Source organism: Lipotes vexillifer, unplaced genomic scaffold, assembly GCF_000442215.2.
Source record: "Lipotes vexillifer unplaced genomic scaffold, Lipotes_vexillifer_v1.1 scaffold419, whole genome shotgun sequence".
Taxonomy (NCBI): Eukaryota; Metazoa; Chordata; class Mammalia; order Artiodactyla; family Lipotidae; genus Lipotes; species Lipotes vexillifer.
In genome coordinates this window covers 1,038,787-1,046,868 of record NW_006786333.1, presented here as the reverse complement: position 1 = coordinate 1,046,868, position 8,082 = coordinate 1,038,787, and the positions used below count along the sequence as shown (strand labels likewise).

Sequence of the window (8,082 nt, the reverse complement as noted above, 5' to 3'; positions counted from 1 at the left end):
GCCGTACGCGGGCCTCTCACTGCTGTGGCCTCTCCCGCCGCTGTGCTCCGGACGCGCAGGCTCAGCGGCCATGGCTCACGGGCCCAGCTGCTTCACGGCATGTGGAATCTTCCCGGACTGGGGCACGAACCCGTGTCCCCTGCATCGGCAGGCGGACTCTCAACCACTGCGCCACCTGGGAATCCCATTTTTTAATATATTTTTTAAAATAAAATTTATTTATTTTTTTGGCTGTGTTGGGTCTTTGTTGCTGCACACAGGCTTTCTCTGGTTGCTGCGAGCAGGGGATACTCTTCGTTGCGGTGCGTGGGCTTCTCATTGCAGTGGCTTCTCTTGTTGTGGAGCACGGGCTCTAGGTGCACGGGATTTAGTAGTTGTGGCTCGCAGGCTCCAGAGTGCAGGCTCAGTAGTTGTGGCGCATGGGCTTAGTTGCTCCGCGGCATGTGGGATCTTCCCGGATCAGGGCTCGAACTCGTGTCCCCTGCATTGGCAGGTGGATTCTTAACCACTGTGCCACCAGGGAAGTCCCTCCTGTTATTTTTAATATATGCTTCTAATGCAGTTTACACTCCATTGTAGTAAATAAAAAGATACGTATGGAAAGTAGCATTTATTTCACTAAACTTAAACACTGAATTTCATCAAATCTAAGATGATCATTTTTCACATTTCAACATTTCTAAAACTTCCTTGCATCTTAAAGGAATAGTACCTTAGATTGATAAAATATAGTATAATTTTATTTTATTTTTCTCTCTTTTTCTTTTTTTCACCATGCCGCACAGCATGTGGGATCTTAGTTTCCCAACCAGTTCCCCCACCTTAGTTCCCCCATCTTAGATCCCTGTGGATTGGATCCACGCCCCATTCTGTGGAAGTGTGGAGTCTTAACCACTGGACTGCTGGGGAAGTCCCCTAGTATAATTTTATTATAGGCGAGGATGTTACACAGATAAGATGTATGAGAATAATACTAGTTAGTATTCACTATGTTTAAGACATTAGTTAGGTCATTTTTACATATAATTTCTCTAATCCTTAAAATAACCCTGGAATTTCTGTATCATCTCCATTTTACAAATCTGGCAGCTTTTTAACAGCTTAATTAACTTGTCTAAAATTGCATATATAATATGGGATTTGAACTTGCATTTCTTTGGTCCCGAAATCCATTTTCTCTTTCTTTCTTTTCCTTTTTAGGATTACATGATTAAAAGAGAATTTGAAAAGTACAGAAAAGAATTAAAGAGAAAATAAAAATTGCCAACAACGCCTCTATAAAAGTTTACTGGCTGTACTTTACTTAGGTCTTTTATTTCTGCATATATCTCTCTGCTTTCCAATCCCTCACTCCCCACCCTCACCACTCTGTCCCCCTCATTTGAGATTATAAAGTTGTATATTTTGAGCATTTTCTCTGTCATTAAAAATGCTTTATAAGTATAGGTGTACTATAGTTTATTGAATATTTCTCTATTTTTGAGTTTTTGGGTTTTCAGCAGTTCATTATTTATATTCAAATCTTTGTCCAATTTTTAGATTTTTATTAAGGTAGATTCCTAGAGATGAAAATATTGAGTCTAAGTGTTTGGTATTTATTCTTTTATTCGTTTATGTTATCACACCATTTGGATGACATTTAAAAAGACCAGCAACAGGACATAGCAGCACCCACTGTGTGTAAAACACTGTGTTAGAGATTTTATATTGGTTACATTTACAAACTCTTTAATCCTTAGAATGATTCTAAAGTAATATTATTCTTTAAAGTTTATTATTTGAATAGCTGATACATTTACATGGTTGAAAAAACAAAACCACACACACACACCCACACCCACATACACACGTACATACATGGAGATGTTTTCTCTCAATTCCTATCCACTTCTATAGGTAACCGTTTAGATTACTTGAATACCTTTCAAGGTTTCTTTATTCAGATATCAGCAAAAGCAATTATGTTTTCCTTCCTTCTGTCCTTCCTTCCTTCCTCCCTCCCTTCCTCCCTTCCTCCCTCCCTCCCTCCCTTCCTCCCTTCCTCCCTCCCTCCCTCCCTTCCTTCTTTCCTTCTTTTCTTTGGCTGTGTTGGGTCTTAATTGTGGTGTGTGGGCTTCTCTCTAGTTGTGGCGTGTGGGCTCCAGAGCATGCGGGCTCAGCAGTGTGGCACGCAGACTTAGTTGCCCCATGGCACGTGGGATCTTAGGTCCCCAACCAGGGATCAAACCCGGGTCCCCTGCATTGGAAGGTGGATTCTTAACCACTGGACCACCAGGAAAGTCCTATATTCTGTTTTTTAAAAAATATTTATTTATTTATTTATTTATGGCTGTGTTGGGTCTTCATTGCTGTGCACGGACATTCTTCAGTTGCAGCAAGCAGGGACTGCTCTTCGTTGTGCATGGGCTTCTCATTGTGGTGGCTTCTCTTGTTGCAGAGCACAGGCCCTAGGAGCGCGGGCTCAGTAGTTGTGGCTCACGGGCTCTAGAGTGCAGGCTCTGTAGTTGTGGCGCATGGGCTTAGTTGCTCCGCAGCATGTGGGATCTTCCCAGACCAGGGCTCGAACCCGTGTCCCCTGCATTGGCAGGCGGATTCTTAACCACTGAGCCACCAGGGAAGTTCCAATTATATATTCTTATTTTCTCTTTCTTATAGAAGATAGCATACTACTTATGTTCTTGCTTTTTTTAATACTTAAAACATTTCCTGGAGATTTTTCCATATTAATATATGTAGTTTTTTGTTTTTGTTTTTATTCCTACAGCTACATGATGTTTCTGTATATGGACATTTGGGTTGTTTCTGATCTTGTTCATTACAAACAATGCTATAATGATTAAGCTTGATATACTTCAATTCACATAGGTACAGAAATAGGATAAATTTTTAGACTTTGGATTTCTGGGTCAAAGAGTAAATGTATTTAAATTTTGATAGATGTTGTTAAATTTCCTTCCATAAGGATAGTATTGTTTTGCACTCCCCAAAGCTTTGGGATTTTTGCCAATTATTTTTGTGTGTTTTGTCCACACTGATTCTACTATACAACCTGCTTTTCAATCCTAAGAATAATTTTCTGAGGCCAGGACTATTGTCCACATTGTTCCATGGAATATTTTTCTTTAAATAATATAAGGAATCATTGCAAGTAAACTTAAGGATACATCCTCTACTCTCAGTCATGGTATTGAGTATCCAAAACTCATTCCATGTTATGAAATGCACTAAGATGGGTCAGCAACCTACAGGCTATGGGCCAAATCCTGGCCGCTGCCTGTTTTTACAAGTAAAGTTTTATTGGAACACAGCCATGGTCATTTGTTAATGTATTATCTGTGACTGTTTTTGTGCTACAACAGCAGTGTTCAGTGGTTGCAATAGAGACCGTATGTTCCACAAGCCTAAAATAATTTACCTGCCCTTTACCAAAAAAGTTTGTTGGCGCTGTACTAAGAGAGTAGGCTATAGTTTGAATAGCATCAAAGGACCAAGAAAAGACCAAGGAAAAGCTCAAAGTTCTTGTTCAGACAGTTCTGTAGCTTTAAATAGTTTTGTTGATTCTCCAAATTCAGTGTTATGTGGAAAAGACTAAGAATTAACTAAGCACTTAAAAAATAAAAATCTGTCTAAATGTAGTGTGGTATCTTGAGTTGGCCTTAGAATACAAAAAGAACATTAGTGGGAAAACTGGTAAAATCAGAATATATAGTTTAGTTAATACTGTACTAATGTTAATTTCTCAGTTTTGACAAGAGTACTATGGTTATGTAGGATGTTACTATCACAGAAAAACTGAGTGATATGGGGACTTTCTCTACTATCTTTGCAACTTTTCTGTAAATTTAAAATTATTTCAGAGACCCGTGAGATGCGAGTAGGAGCATTGTACAGGGTAGTTGTCTCTGAGGGGTGGCAAGGGAAAAGGATTAACCATGTCATCTTTGATCAGAAAGGTGATCAGCACCACGAAAGCCCCAGCGGCCATTGGTCCCTACAGTCAGGCTGTGTTAGTTGACAGGACCATTTACATTTCACGACAGCTAGGCATGGATCCTGCAAGTAGACAGCTTGTGCCAGGAGGGGTGGCAGAAGAGGCTAAACAAGCTCTTCCAAACATGGGTGAAATTCTGAAAGCAGCAGGCTATGACTTCACGAATGTGGTAAGAACAACTGTTTTGCTGGCTGACATAAATGACTTCAATACTGTCAGTGACATACAAACAATCACGAATGTGGTAAGAACAACTGTTTTGCTGGCTGACATAAATGACTTCAATACTGTCAGTGACATCTACAAACAATATTTCCAGAGTAGTTTTCCTGCAAGAGCTGCTTACCAGGTTGCTGCTTTGCCCAAAGGAGGCCGTGTTGAGATTGAAGCAGTAGCTGTCCAAGGACCTTGTGACAGCATCACTCTAAGTGGGCCCAGTGTTACTTAGTCTGGAATTTTAATAATGTTTTAAAATTAATGTCTTAATTTTTACAGTCTTTGTTGGAAAGTATAAGGTTGACTGAAATATCTGAAGTTACTATGGAAATACCATATAATAAGGGGAATTGAACATGAGTTGAAGATTAATGATGAATCTAGTTACTGAAGTTATAAATTACACTTCTGTAACACTCATATTACTGGATGTGGGAAAAGAGACATGCATTACATAGTTACTCAGAAAAATAAAAGTAAAGGGAAATAACATGTAGGAGAGATGAGTTACTATTCCTGAGAAATAATAAAGAGCACACCTAATTCAGTTAAACTATTAATTTAATGATGTGAAATATTTAGTTTTCATGTCAGATACATGATTCTGCTTTTACTTGAGTAAAATTATTTAAGTTTGAATGTTAGAGGTAAAGGAGAAGAAACTGGACCAAATTTTATATAGATAATATTTGTCTAATGGAAATAAAATAACATGCAGATTTTAAAAAATAAAATAAAATTTCAAAATAAGGTGTTAAATTTTTTTTTTTAATTAAAATAATAAGAGCGCACATTTTTGGAATGTGTACTATGTGTCAGATATAACTTTACGTATGTTATCTCCTTTCACAACAATCCTGTGAGGAAGATGGTCTTATTCTCATTTGTCCAAAGGTCACAGTTAGCATATGACATGTGGTGTGTTCAAGTTATCAGAGAGATTCATTCAAACTATGTTTATTGAGTATCTATTCTGTTTCAGTTGATATAAAGTGGTGAACAAGATCTAGATATAATCCCTGGCATTATTGAGCTTAGAACTTCAGTAATGCTGAGTCCTCCCGCCGAAAAAAAATGAGGTGTGTTAAGTACTGTGTTAGAGGAATAGATCAACTTAGTTCTAGTTAGAACTTCATGCTGAATAAAGGGAAATAGGTTATTGGAGCAGGAGACTTGTGTGTGACTAAATAGCTATTCTGTCTCCAGAGAACATTAGATGATGGGGGAAACTTGACAGGAACATTAAACAATGGCATCGGGTTATGGAGTGGGGAGGATTGTGAAATCTGAGCACCAGGAACAGTGTCTTATTCCTTTCTTTGTATTCTCAGTGTTTGGCCCATAAGTTGGTACTCAGTTCATGTTGAATGAATAGGACACATGTCTGGTTTCCATTTTGTCTGGAGGTAAGGAACTGTTTCACCTTGAAAAGCCCCTCAGAGTTTGGGATTCAGAGATGCTGTATTTTCAGTGTTCCAGGCAATGATAATAGGAAGTAATTGACTTTCCTCTGGGGAAGAAAGAAGTAACAAAATGAGAAGTGATAGGCGGGAGTAATAGAGACTTTCAAACCTTGTGTCATCTAGATTACTTGTGATAAAAATCTTTTCCTGGGAAATTTACCATGGAAACGTTTCTTTTTTCATGAGATTAGGACTGTAAGTTGTAATGGGTCTTTTATGCAAAAATAATATTTAACATATACACAGAACTTGGATTGTAATAAAAGTGAATTGATTTATATTGTATTTGAATTCATATTAATAAAAGCATGTTATATTTCTGACAGTAGTTTTAATTTTGTATTTATGTCTCCTAATAGTTCTCTAACTTCAGTGCCCTAAGATATAGCAGAACTGACAATTTAAGAACATGTGATCACTTAGTCATGGCTGGGCCTGTGTTAATAGATTATTTTCTTTCTTTCCCTTTTTTTTCCTTTTTTTTGGCTGCACCACATGGCTTTATGGGATCTCAGTTCCCTGAGGAGGGATTGAAACCTGGCCACAGCAGTGAAAATGCCGCATCCTAACCACTAGTCCACCAAGGAACTCCCAATATATTTTCTTTAGTTGAGGTTTTAATTTTGTTATCTTACATTTGCTTATTCAGTAAATACTAATTTTTATATTTGATCTAAGAAACATTTTTGGGGGGATAATGAGGTCAAGGCAGTTCATAAAATATAATGAAAAGTAAGATGTTCTTTATAATAGTGCTATTTTTTAGAATTTATTTTATTATTGGTTGTTTAGCATCCAAATTCCAGGAACTGTTTTGTTTTGGTTTTTTTCCCTGAATCTCATTTGGTTGCATTGAACACTGGAGCTATGGTTCCAGAGAGAAAAACATAGAAATGGAAAGAAACAAATATTTGGCAATTCCTGTATGGAGACATTACTGAAGAGAATAATTCTTACAGTTTGTGAAGGGAAAAAATATGAGGCGACATTGGAATGTTCCAATTTTCCATGATAGTTTTGGAAGAATTTAAATGGATTTGGAAGAAAAGTAGAGTAAGAATAGTTTTAAATTTTTGTTAGATCACAGTTGCTGAGGCCAAATACTAATGGCAAGTGGAAGTAAATAATTTCTGGTATAATAGAAAATGAACAATTATTTGGGATTTATGTGTAGAACCAAGATGTTATTTTTTTATTTATTTAGTTTTAAAAACTTACTTATTATGTTTGGCTGCATTGGGTCTTTGTTGCTGTGCGTGGGCTTTCTCTAGTTGTGGCGAGTGAGGGCTACTCCTTGTTGCGGCGCACGAGCTTCTCATTGCGGTGGCTCTTGTGGAGCATGGGCTCTAGGTGCATGGGCTTCAGTAGTTGTGGCACACTGGCTTCAGTAGTTGTGGACTGCGGGTTTTAGAGCGCAGGCTCAGTAGTTGTGGTGAACGGGCTTTGTTGCTCCGTGGCATGTGGGATCTTCCCGGGCCAGGGCTTGAACCCGTGTCCCCTGCATTGGCAGGTGGGTTCTTAACCACTGCACCACCAGGGAAGTCTGGAAGATGTTATTTTTCAAAAACAGCTTTATTGAGGTAAAATTGACACACATTAAACTATACGTGTTTAAGGAATACAATTTAAGTTTTAACATATATGTGTATATGCCTGTGAAATCCTTGCCACAGTCAGGGTAATAAACATACCTATGATCTCTAAAAGTCTGTCATTCCCTTTTGTAATCTCTGCCTTTGCATCTTCCTGTCCAACTCCCCTCCCCCACTTTTCCCCAAGCAAGCACTGATCTGCTTTTTGTCACTATAGATTAGTTTGCATTTTCTAGAATTTTGTATAAATGGAATCATACAGTATGTACTTCCTTTTGTCTGGCTTTTTTTCACTCAACCTAATTATTTTGAAATATATGCATGTTGTTGCATGTATCAGTAGGCAGTTCTTTTTTTATTACTGAACAATATTCTATTGTATGGATATACCACAGTTTGTTCAGTTATTCACCTGCGATGGACTTTTGGGTGTCCTGTTTTTTCTTTTTCTTTTTAATTATACATAAAGCTGCTAAGAACATTTCTGTAATAGTCTTTGTATGAACATATGGTTTCACTTCCTTGGGTAAATACTTAGGAGAGGAATGACTGAATCATAAGTAGGTATGTGTTTAATTTTTTAAGAAAATGCCAGACTTCTTCCAAAGTGGCTATACCATTGATATGGCCAGTCTTTTTTTTTTTATCGGTACGCGGGCCTCTCACTGTTGTGGCCTCTCCCGTTGCGGAGCACAGGCTCCGGATGCGCAGGCTCAGCGGCCATGGCTCATGGGCCTAGCCGCTTTGCGGCATGTGGGATCTTCCCAGACTGGGGCACGAACCCGTGTCCCCTGCATCGGCAGGCGGACTCTCAACCACT

General features: G+C 38.3%; 1 protein-coding gene and 1 pseudogene across 1 annotated transcript in view; both read left to right on the top strand.

Annotated features, from left to right (window-relative positions):
* Positions 1-8,082, top strand: part of MIGA1 (mitoguardin 1) — an 87,783-nt gene that overhangs the window by 4,716 nt on the left and 74,985 nt on the right. The window lies entirely within an intron of this gene.
* Positions 3,909-4,439, top strand: LOC103086272 (ribonuclease UK114 pseudogene; annotated as a pseudogene).